This window comes from Giraffa tippelskirchi, chromosome 6 (genome assembly GCF_054371585.1).
Source record: "Giraffa tippelskirchi isolate mGirTip1 chromosome 6, T2T-mGirTip1v1.2.pri, whole genome shotgun sequence".
Lineage (NCBI taxonomy): Eukaryota > Metazoa > Chordata > Mammalia > Artiodactyla > Giraffidae > Giraffa > Giraffa tippelskirchi.
This window is the reverse complement of record NC_137280.1, coordinates 126,123,163-126,136,519: the sequence shown is the minus strand read 5'-3', so window position 1 is coordinate 126,136,519 and position 13,357 is coordinate 126,123,163.

Here is a 13,357-nt window from a genome sequence, read left to right as displayed (position 1 = left end):
TAAGGTAGAACTCTGCCACACCAACAAAGGTTGCAGCTGGATCGTCCAAGGCAGAACCCCAGGGGAGGCCTAGCTACAAGCTGCTGGTGCCGAGATGTCCATCACTGCCTGGCCTCTCCCAGCCTCCCAGAGGACTGACTGTTTAAGCTATTATTTCCATTCGAGGAACTATCCCAGTCTTCTTCCAGTAATCTTTATTATACCAAGCCACTGAGTTTCTGTTGCTTGCCACCACAGAATCCTAAGTGGCCTATCTCTGTAAGCCCTGTGTTGGCTGCTGCGGATAGAGAGGAATAAGATGCAGGCCTACCTGGGTGTGCTCACTGACCTCTTGTGACTAAAAGGAGTGATTATTCTCATGACAAAAAAAGATTCTTCCCTTTGCAAAATAATTCACTTCTGGGTCCTCCCATCCCTCATTTTGTAAACTTCATGATCGCTTAGTCTATCCTCAGTGCCTGGCCCACAAGCAGCCCTCAGTGAATTCACTGAATAAATGATAGATGATGTGATCATCTCCATTTCTAAAGATAAGGAAAAAGAAGCTTATAATTCATTTGGTGGTGGTTTAGTCGCTAAGTTGTGTCCGACTCTTGCGACCCCATGGACTGTAGCCCACCAGGCTCCTCTGTCCATGGGATTTTCCAGGCAAGAATATCGGAGTGGATTGCCATTTCCTTCTCCAAGGGATCTTCCCGACCCAGGAATCGAATCTGGGTCTCCTGCATTGCAGGCAGATCCTTTACCAACTGAGCTATGAGGGAAGTAGATGCTATCAATAAGTGGTAGAGCAGAGATTCAAAACCAGATCAGCTTGTGTCTTCCCTCCACTATACCACACTATGTTTCCCTTATCCACCAATAAAAGGAGCTCTCCTCTTCTTGGATAGGAGAAATTCCAAGATACGAAGGAAATATTCTAATTTTAAAACATCACACTATGATTTTGCAGGTCTTCTAAGAGCTAAGCAGGATTACCATTTGACCCAGCAATCCACTCCTAGGTATATACCCAAAGACCTGACAACACCTACCTAAATGAGCACATGTACGCACATGTTCACGGCTGCAACATAGCCACAAGAAGGAAACAGCCCAAATATCCATCAATGAATGGATGGGTAAACAAACTGGCAGAAGCATACAATGGAATCTGTTATTCAGCCATAAAGAGAAATGAAGCACTGACACGTTACAATGTGAATAAACCTTGAACATATATACTACAGGAAAGACACCACATACCAAAGGTCACATACTGTATGATTTGATTTATATGAAATAGCCAGAATACAGAAATTCACAGAGATAGAACACAAGAGTTTGGGATTTTCAGGGGTGAGCGGAGGAGGAAATGGAGAAAAACTGCTTCATGGGTAGGGAGTTCCCTTTCGTGGGTATGAAAATGTTTTGGAACTAAATAGAGGTGATGATTACATAACAAGGTGAGTGTTCTAAATGCCACTGAATTGTTCACTTTAACATAGTTAATTTTGTTAAGTGAATTTTACCTCAATTAAAAAAAAATCATTTTCCAGGAGCTCTGTGGGCACTCAGGAACACCAAATGTTTCCCATAGCTCTTATGCTTGATGTTGTTCATGTGTTGGACAAGTCCTCTTTTGGAGGAAGTACGGTCAAACAGCTGGAGTACAGACAGCCTCAATTCAAACTCCAGATAAACTACTTATGTCGTGAACCTGGGTGAATTTCTAAACCTCTGGATGCTGGTTTTCTCATCAGTAAAACCGGAATAAGGGTATCTACCTCGTAGGGTTGTTTTAAGGACTAAGTGAGATAATAATGCATGCAAGGCACCAGCAAAGAGATCTCCAGCAATGAAATTCCAAAAATGTTCTGGAGGACCCTCCCTGGTTTTTATCTCCATCAGCAGTGGAGAGCTCCGAGGAAGTGAGCCCGACACAGAATCATTAGAGTAGTCCCTGTTCCCTTTGGCTGCCTGGGTAATTTAGTGCATTTATTGTTAGCTCTGTTTCTCTGTCATTTGCTATGTGGGATGACACTGCTTCCCTCCCAGCCCCAGGCTATTTCCTGTGCTCTGTGATGTGGAGATTTGGAGCTGTGGGAGACATCCCACACAGCTGGTTGGCCAACCTCAGATGTCCACCCTGGTCCAGATGGGTCACTAGGCTCAAAAAACATCCTTAAGCATATCAAACCTGTGCCTCTCATCCATGCCTTAGGTCACACATTTGATTTTTAAAAAAATAATTGTTTCAGAAATAATTAAAAGTGTTTAATATATAAAAGAATATGTCATGAAAAGGAAGCCTCTTCTGCTCCCTGCTCTTCAGCCTCTCAGCTTTTCAGTTTTTCTCCTCCCAGATCATCATGACTGTTTCCTGTATACCCTTCCAGAGACAGGTTGCTCATACAAGAACATATATTTATTCCTCCTTCTATGATGCCCACGCATACTCCAGCACAAATTATACCATACAAGGAGTTGGCATCTTGTTTTCTTTTTTGAATGCCATAACATTTATTAAGGAAATTAAATCCTTATTTTTCCAAAAGACAAAAAAATCTTCCCAGAAATACAACTACAGGTCGTAATGGCTTCTCTGAGCAATCTTTGCAAATATTTAAGAAAGTGATATACTAATCACCACATCTTTTCTTTTTAAAAATTAGCTATCATGATAGTATTCATATTAGTTCATGGAACTCCATCTCATTTTTAATGGCTGCACTGTATTTCATCTAACAGGTATCCAAAGATTTATCCAGCCAGTTCACGACTGATTGATACTTAGGCTGTTTCCAGTACTTTCCTTTAACAAGCAGGCTACAATGAATGCGTTTGTAGAAGGAAATGAGAATTCACCTTCCTTCTGTTGAGGTGTGGCTTCCTCCTCTTCCCCTAGCACTTTGCTTATACAGTTGCCTGTACAGACAGGACATGTTCATTACTTTGTCCTGTGTCCTGTACTGACTTTCAGGACACCCTGAATGTCTTGTATTCAGCTTTTTTCAATAAATTACCAAAATACGTCAGAACTATTTTTCCTCCACAGTAATTGGTGCTTGAATCACTTAAATGGCAACACCAGCTGAAAAACGTATCTCCACAAATAAAGATTCAGGCAACCTCTTATGATCTCCTGCAGGTTTAGCGAAGGGAAATAAAAGGGGTCGCTGAGATTTAAATGTATTTATTTGCACATTCAGGAAAGGAAAACACTGTTCGTTGGCCATAGTCCCAAGCCGTGAACAGTAACCACCGTTAATAAGAAATAACAGTGATTTTTTTTTTTCTGAAAATCAGCCTATCAGCGACACCCTCACTTCAGTAACTATGCTTCTGGATGTGAGCAAATCCAGGCCGGCCCCAAGCCTCCAAAAGCCAGCCAATCAGTGACAGTGTCCATGCTCCTAAACGACAGCCAATCAGCAAGCGTCTCACTCCCAGGTCCTTTCTGGAAAGCCAGCCAGCCAAAAGCAGCCTTCCTCCACGGATACATTAACTCAGCTGAAAAGTCCCTACATCCCTAAGTCCTTTCTCTTCTGAAAATCCATCACCCCCCGCTCCCAGGCTTCCCAGACGCTTTCGTAAAATCAGCTCCGGCTTTGCTGGGGGCACTTTGCCTTAAAAGTGCAGTTCTCACTTTCAGGCAAACAGGAAGTTCACCTTAAAAAAAAAAAATCATCACACGTTAAATTCAATGTATGTTAGTTTGCAGTTTCGCAGCCCTTTTTACAGTTGGACCCAGCTGTTCATAATGAGTTTGAACCTGTGAATGACAGATGTACTCTCTCACAGCTGTGAGATTATCAATCTCTGATTCTTGCAGTGGTTTTTATCACTTTTTTCAACCTTCCAGAAATATTTTTTTTCTTGAGGTGTAAAAGACATATAACACTAGTTTCAGGTGAACAACATAATATTTGCCATCTGTAAATATTTCAAAATACTCACAAGTCTAATCAACAACTGTCACCATACAGTTACAAAAATTTCTTTCTTGTAATGACTTTTCAGATTTACTCTTAGCAACTTTCAAATATGCAATAAAGTTTAAAGTCATCAGTACATCTCCATGACTTATTTACTTTATTGCTAGAAACTTGTACTTTTTGGCCCTTTTCACCCATTTCTCTTAATCCTTACTCATTCACCTGTGGTAACCACCCATCTCTGCTCTGTGTCTGTGAGCCTGGTTTGTTGTTGTTTTAAATATGTGTCATAAGCTATTTTGTCTTTATTTCTGTTAGCATAATGCCCTCAAGGCCCATCCATTTTGTTGCCAATGGCAAGATTTCATTCTTTTTATGACTGCATAGGGTTCCATTGTGTAATCTATGCTGCATCATCTTTATTCATCCATTGATGGACACACAGGTTGTTTCTATATCTTGCCTATTGTAAGTAATGCTGCAGTGAACACAGGGTTGCATACATCTGTTCGAATTAGTGTTTTCATTTTCTTCAAATAAATACCTTGGAGTGGAATTGCGGGATCATATGGCAGTTCCATTTTTTTATTTTTTGAGGAACTTCCATACTGATTTCCATAATGGTTGCACCAATTTACATAACCACAACCAGTGCGTGAGGATTCCCTTTTCTCCACATTCTCGATAACACTTGTTGTTTCCTACAATAATAGCCATTCTGACAGGTGTGAGATGATACCTCATTGTGGTTTTGATTTGCATTTCCTGATGATTTAGTGGTATTGAGTATCTTTTCATGTACCTATTGGCCATCTGTATATCTTACTTAGAAAAAATCTATTCAGATCCTCTACCCATTTTTCAAATGGGATTGTTTCAGGCTTTTTTGCTATTTAGTTGTATGAGTTCCTTATATATTTTGAATATTAACATATCATCATATCTGTTTTTGTGTATATGGTGGTGGTGGTGATGGTTTAGTTGCTAAGTCATGTCTGACCATTTGCAACCCCATGGACCGTTTGCAACCCCATGCACTGTAACCCACCAAGCTCCTCTGTCCATGGGATTTCCCAGGCAAGGATATTGTAGTAGTTGCCATTTCCCTCTCCAGGGGACCTTCCCAGCCCGGGGATCAAACTGGCATCTCTCTATCTCCTGCATTAGCAGGAAGGTTCTTTACCACTAGCACCACCTGGGAAGCCCCCTTTTATGGCAGAGCCAAATGCAAAGAATCACAGTGCAGAAATTCTTTTTGTTTTGTGCAATATTTTCCTCATAAGAAAAGCTTGTATTGTATATAAGGCAATTACAAGTAGAATGCCTTCCAGATGAGACTTCAAAAACAGCAGCAATTTTTTGCAGTCTTACTGAGTTGAGTTAATCACTCACACACAAACACACACACACACACACAAACCAAAGGGACACAGGAAATTTTTGGAGGTGATGGATAAATCTATCAATTGTGGTGTTATTAATTTGCTGTTCCCCAGGGAATGCATATGCCCATAAATACTCATCAAATATATACATTAAATATATGTAGTTTTTGCATATATATTAAAAAGTTAATAATACAAACCAAAACCACAATGATCTGGAAGCAACCTAAGTGCCTACCGATACATGAATGGATAAAGAAGATGTGGTATACATGCATATATAATGAATATTATTCAGGCATAAGAAAAGAATGAAATCTTTCCATTGGTGACCATATGGATGGACCTGGAGGGCATTATGCTACTTCAGACGGAGAAAAACAAATACTGTATGATTTCACATATATGTAGAATTGGAATCTAAAAGCAGAACAAATGAACACACTTAACAAAACAAACAGAGTCATAGACACAAAGAACAAAAGGTGGTTGCCAGAGGGGAGAAAGGTGAGAGAATGAGAGATATAGGTGAGGGAGATTAAGAGGTATAAACTTGCAGTTACAAAATAAGAATCATGGATATGAAATGTAGTGTGAGGAATATAATCAATAATAACGTAATATCTTTATATGGTGACAGATGGTGACTAGAGTTATTGTGGTGATCATTTTGTAACATATAGAAGTATCAAATCACTATGTTGTGTACCAGGAGCTAGCACAGTGTTGTAGGTCAACTGTACTTCAAAACCAAACAAACTCAACAGGTACACACTACTATATATAAAACAGATAATCAACAAGGACCTATTGTATAGCACATGGAACTCTACTCAATGTTCTATAATTACCTATATGGGAAAATAATCTGAAAAAGAATGAATATATGTATTTGTATAACTGAACCACTATTCTCTACAACTGAAACTAACACAACATTGTAAATCATACACCTGAAACTAACATAGCATTGTAAATCAACTATACTCCAGTATAAAATAAAGGGAAGGACTTCCCTGGTGGTCCAGTGGTTAAGAATCCGCCTGCCAATCCCACATGCTGCCGGGCAACCAAGCCTGCTTCCTGCAACAACTGAAGCCAGAGCACCTAGAACTCATGCTCCACAAGAGAAGCTGATGCATCACAACGAAAGAGTAGCCCCTGCTTGCTGCCACTAGAGAAAGCCAGAGCGCAGCAATGAAGACCCAGGACAGCGAAAAATAAATATGTAAAATTTTATAAATGTAAATGAAACATACATAGACTGTCACTTTGGGGAATTTTATAAGAAAATCCTGCGAAACAATGAGCTATTAAGAACCAAATCACCAAGGAAATATAAAGAAAGAAAGAGGTCTCTAATTTAGATGCAATTTATTTCAGATAAACAAAAATATGTTTTTAGAGACACTCATCCGGTGGTACAGTAGGTAGGAATCCACCTACCAATGTAGGGGATATGGGTTCAATCTCTGGTCCAGGATTCCACATGCCGAGAAAAAACTAAAGCTACAACTATAGAGCTCACATGCTGCAACTGCTAAAGCCCATGCAGTTAGAGTCTGTGCTCTGCAATAAGAGAACCCACTTCGATGAGAAGCCCATGAATCACAACTAGAAAGTAGCCCCCACTCCCTGCTACTACAGAAAGCCCCACGCAGCAACAAAGACGGCACAGCCAAAAAAAAAAAAAAATGCTTTTAGAACAAGTATATCTCATGGAGGATTTTCTTTTATCTCAAAGTATATATGCATAAGAAAGTAAAAATGATTCAAATTTACCTGGGTATCCTGTTTATATTTCTTAAATCTGGAAACACTATTCCTCCAGCCTCTGTGGCTTCCTGTTTATGATCTTCCCTGTCTATAATGCCACCCTCCTCCTCTTCAGTAACCAAATCCTAACTCTCTTTCAAGGCCCATCTCAAAACTCTAGTAATAATAACAACGATTCCTTAGTGACAGCTAACTCAGTGCCAGGCACTGTTCTAAGTGCCTTACATGTATTAAATCATTTATTCCTCATCCCCATGGAAAAGAAATGCAAACAAGCAAAATGGCTGTCTGAGGAGGCCTTACAAATAGCTGTGAAAAGAAGAGAAGCAAAAAGCAAAGGAGAAAAGGAAAGATATTCCCATCTGAATGCAGAGTTCCAAAGAATAGCAAGGAGAGATAAGAAAGCCTTCCTCAGCGATCAATGCAAAGAAATAGAGGAAAACAACAGAATGAGAAAGACTAGAGATCTCTTCAAGAAAATTAGAGATACCAAGGGAAATTTTCATGCAAAGATGGGCTCGATAAAGGACAGAAATGGTATGGACCTAACAGAAGCAGAAGATATTAAGAGGTGGCAAGAATACACAGAAGAACTGTACAAAAAAGATCTTCATGACCCAGATAATCACAATGGTGTGATCACTCACCTAGAGCCAGACATCCTGGAATGTGAAGTCAAGTGGGCCTTAGAAAGCATCACTATGAACAAAGCTAGTGGAGGTGATGGAATTCCAGTTGAGCTATTTCAAATCCTCAAAGATGATGCTGTGAAAGTGTGGCACTCAATATGCCAGCAAATCTGGAAAACTCAGCAGTGGCCACAGGACTGGAAAAGGTCAGTTTTCATTCCAATCCCAAAGAGAGGCAATGCCAAAGAATGTTCAAACTACCGCACAATTGCACTCATCTCACATGCTAGTAAAGTGATGTTCAAAATTCTCCAAGCCAGGCTTCAGTAATACGTGAACCATGAACTTCCAGATCTTCAAGCTGGTTTTAGAAAAGGCAGAGGAACCAGAGATAAAATTGCTAACATCCGCTGGATCATCGAAAAAGCAAGAGAGTTCCAGAAAAACATCTATTTCTGCTTTATTGACTATGCCAAAGCCTTTGACTGTGTGGATCACAATAAACTGTGGAAAATTCTGAAAGAGATGGGAATACCAGACCATCTGACCTGTCTCTTGAGAAACCTGTATGCAGGTCAGGAAGCAACAGTTAGAACTGGACATGGAACAACAGACTGGTTCCAAATAGGAAAAGGAGTACATCAAGACTGTATATTGTCACCCTGCTTATTTAACTTATATGCAGAGTACATCATGAGAAACGCTGCGCTGGAAGAAACACAAGCTGGAATCAAGATTGCTGGGAGAAATACCAATAAACTCAGATATGCAGATGACACCACTCTTATGGCAGAAAGCGAAGAAGAACTAAAGAGCCTCTTGATGAAAGTGAAAGAGGAGAGTGAAAAAGTTGGCTTAAAGCTCAACATTCAGAAAACTAAGATCATGGCATCTGGTCCCATCACTCCATGGGAAATAGATGGGGAAACAGTGGAAACAGTGTCAGACTTTATTTTTGGGGGCTCCAAAATCACTGCTGATGGTGATTGCAGCCATGAAATTAAAAGACGCTTACTCCTTGGAAGCAAGGTTATGGCCAACTTAGATAGCATATTTAAAAGCAGAGACATTACTTTGCCAACTAAGGTCTGTTTAGTCAAGGCTATGGTTTTTCCAGTGGTCATGTATGGATGTGAGAGTTGGACGGTGAAGAAAGCTGAGCACCAAAGAATTGATGCTTCTGAACTGTGGTGTTGGAGAAGACTCTTGAGAGTTCCTTGGACTGCAAGAAGATCCAACCAGTCCATCCTAAAGATCAGTCCTGGGTGTTCATTGGAAGGACTGATGTTGAAGCTGAAACTCCAATACTTTGGCCACCTCACGCGAAGAGTTGACTCATTGGAAAAGACCCTAATGCTTGGAAGGACTGGGAGCAGGAGGAGAAGGGGACGACAGAGGATGAGATGGCTGGATGGCATCACCGATTCGATGGACATGGGTTTGGGTATACTCCCAGAGTTGGTGATGGACAGGGAGGCCTGGCGTGCTGCAATTCATGGGGTCGCAAAGAGTCGGACACGACTGAGCAACTGACCTGAACTGAACTGAAGTAACTACTCTTGGCAATCATAGTACATACCATAAGGTAGGTGTTATTTTTCCTATTTTATGGATGAAGCAATTAAGCAGGAAGAAATTAAGTGACTTCCCAGAAGTTACAATTGGTAAGTGGTAGAGCTGGGAATCAAAGTCAAACAGTGCCTCTGGGCTGCATTCCTGGATATGCCCCAGGTCTCTCCGGCTTTGATCTATGTGGCTCTCTTGGGGCTCTGAGCTGCTTTCCCATCTAATATCTGAACCACACGATCATGCTGCTTATTATATTGTCATCCCCTTGTCAAGGAGCCTGAAATTACTAAACTTGTTCACATTTCTCCGCTTAAAAGGAATTCTGCAATACCCAAGAGGTAGGAGCAATCCAGTGTACCTGGACAGATGAACAGATGAAAAGATATGTATGTATATATGTGTATAAACACAAACACACACACACAATGGAATAATTTTCAACCTTTAAAAAGAAGGACATTCTGATACATGCTACAATGTGTATGGAACTTGAGAACATATGCTAAGTGAAGTAAGTCAGTTGCAAAAAGTCAAATGCCATATAATTATTTGTATATGAGGGAACAAAAGTAAACGAATTGGTAGAGACAGAAAGTAGTGCTGCATGGGCTCAGGGCAGGAGGAAACGGGGAGCTGTTATCTAATGGGTATGCAGTTTCAGTTTTGCAAGATGAAAGAGCTGTAGAGAGGAGTTGCAAAACATGAATGTACTAACCATACTGAGCCGAACACTTAAAAAGGATTAAGATGGTAAACTCCATGCTATCTGTTTTTACTGTAAATAATTTTTTTTTTAAAAGAAAAAAGGAATTTTGCTTTTGCCTTCTTAGTCGCTCCCCTCTCACCTACTCTCTAGGAAGCCAGTTTTTGGCAGTATCATGCCTGGATTTTTGGAATGAGAGAGAGAGGAAAAGAGAACAACTGGGAAGCCAAACTCTGGTATCTGCATCAAAAAAGACAGAGAAATGTACTGTAAAGAAAAGGAGAATGGACGTTAAGTTGAAGGAAGGGGGAGGCAGTCTTCTGCTTTGGCTGGTTATGTGTTGGGGCAGATTTTTTTAGTTAGGAATTTAGAATGAGCAGTGGAAAAAGGTTTCCTGGTTAGCAGTAAAAGGAATGAGGCAAGGAGAATTTTAAAAGGTGCTCTGAGTTCTGATTCAGATTGTCTTTGATATTCCTCTAGAGACCTTAACAACAATTCTAATTGCTTTTGGTCACCAGACTGTTTCTCTGAATATAACTCTGGTGAAAGAACAACAACAGCAATAATATGGGATTAAACTATGTAAAATGGACAGTATTTGGTTTCTGATCCATAAAAATGACAATTTTTTGTATGATTCAACCTAATAAGTGATATTTATGGAGCAGCTACCATGTTCAGGCATAGTTCCAAATGCTTTACATGTGACAATCTATTTTAAGCCTCATGACAACCCTATGAAGTAGTTACCACTACTTTCCCTACTTCGCAGTTGAGGAAACTGAGGCACAGAGATTAAGGAAACGTACCAGCTAATAGGTGGTTGATCTAGTATCAGAACCCACTGGGCTCCACAGCCATTGCTCTGAAACATGTGGGGCTTTGACTTTTATATGCAAGGTACTGAGCTAGGTTGTATGGGAAGTGCAAAGATCAGTGAGAAAGCTGTGAGATCAGAAAGAAAGTGAGAAAGAGCTATAGGAAATTGAGATTAAGACATGGCCTCAGATAATGAGAAGACAGCAAGTAACAGCAGAAGCCTTGGCAGGGGATTCACAAACGTAGCATAAGGCAGCACAAGGTGGGAAGGTGTGGTCTGAGGAATGGAGAGTCATTTGTGGGTCAGATGATGCACCTCTACGCACAGGGGAGAGAAAACAGGAGTTGGATCTCTTGCTCAACATCTATCCCACCTATGGAATTTTCCTGAGTGTGTTAGATATCTACTGCAGCATAACAAATTACTTTATAATGCAGCAGTTTAAAACAACAAATGTTTATTTCCTCACAGCTTCTGTGGGTCAGGAATTCAGGATTGACTTAGCTGAGTGATTCTGGTTCAGGATCACTCATGAGACTTCACTCAATATACTACTGATCAAAGTGGTGCATTTGTTACAAGTGGAGAGCCTACACATTATAATCACCCAAAGTCCAGTTTACATCAGAGTTCACTCTTGTACATGGGTTTAGAAAAAAGTACAATGAAGGGCATGTATCCATCACTACAGTGTCACACAGAAAGCTTCACTACCCTATAATCTCTGTACTCCACCCATTCATCCCAGCCTCCCTGTTGTTTCCATTGTTTCCTGTTAATTCTTGGAAACCATCTTTTTTATTGTCTCCATACTTCTGCCTTTTCCAGAAAGTCATATGGTTGGAATATTATAATATGCAAACAAAATTCTAGCAAACAGAATCCAACAACATATTAAAAAGATCATATATCATAACCAAATGGGCTTTATCCCAAGGATGCAAGGATTCTTCAATATTTGCAAATCAATGTGATACACCACATTAACAAACTGAAAGATAAAAACCATATGATTATCTCAATAGATGCAGAGAAAGGCTTTGACAAAATTCAACACTCATTTGTGATAAAAAGCTTTCCAGAAAGCAGGTACAGAAGGAACATACCTCAACATAATAAAAGCCATATATGATAAACCCACAGCAAACATTATCCTTAATGGCAAAAAATTGAAAGCATTTCCCCTAAAGTCAGGAACAAGACAAGGGTGCCCACTCTCACCACTACTTTTCAACATAGTTTTGGAAGTTTAAGCCACAGCAATCAGAAAAGAAAAAGAAATAAAAGGAATATTATAATACATAGTCTTGTCAATAACATACATTTTAAGTTTCCAAGTCTCATGACTTGATAGCATATTTCTTTTTAGCCCTTATTGTAATTATTGTTTTCAGCCACTAAGTTTTGCAATAATCTGTTATGCAGCAATAGATACCTCAATATTCTTCCAGAGTATCCCATAACTAGCCTCAGGGGAAAAAAGATATTTATTTTTGTATTCAGTCATTCTCCCAACTTAAACCCAACAGAGTATATTTGGCTTCGGATATGGTTAGATCTAGACAGCTCAAGTGATGTCAACAGGGCTTTCTGTCTGTTTCCTATTGGTTCTACATCCCTCACTGACAGCTCTAAACTTTCCTGGATTTTATTAGAAGAAAGATTCATACAGAAGAAAGGTATCTCCTTTCTTCTGACCTGAGTCATCTTCTCTAACAGTGAGTCATGTTTTTGATCTTAAGTCACAGAAAACTCTACCAGCAGTGGTTTAAATAAATATCCCCCACAGATATTTATTATTTCCTTAGAGGAAGTCAGGAGTAGGAGGTCTAGCACTTGTCAAATATCAAAGACTTAAGTTCTTTCTATCCTCCAATCTAGCTTCATGCTCGTTGCCTCACAGTTATAATATGGCTTCCCCAGCTCCAGGCATTACAACTGCCATCATGACAGGAAGGAATGAAAAGGAACAGAGATTATATAGATGAACTCACAAACAAAAAAATTGGGGTGAGGGGCGCACTCACAATTCTTTTAATTAGACAACTTTAGTTCTAAAACAAGAGGATGGGAGGATGAGTATGGATAACAGTTTAAACCTAGGCATGGAGCGGGAGGAGTCTGAGGAGGGCAGGTTAGATTAGAGAGTATTTCAGAACTCTGTAAGAAGGAGAGGAGGAAATAAGGGGTATCATGGATCTATGATAATATAGTCAACCATCGGTTTCCCAGGGGATTGCTTCAAGGACCCCCACAAATACCAAAATCCACACCAGCTCACGTCTCTTACATAAAATGACACAGTATTTGCATATAACCTATATACAACCTCCTGTATATTTTAATCACCCCTAGATTATTTATAATCCCTAAGACAACCTAAATATTATGCAAACAGTTGCCAGGCACACAGTAAAACATAATTTTTGCTTTTTAGGAACTTTTATAAATTATTTTTCGAACATTTTCTACCCAAGTTTGGTTGAATTTCTGCATTTGGAACCATGACACAGAGGGCTCAGTTTTTCATTTAATGCTCACAATAGCCACATGAGGTC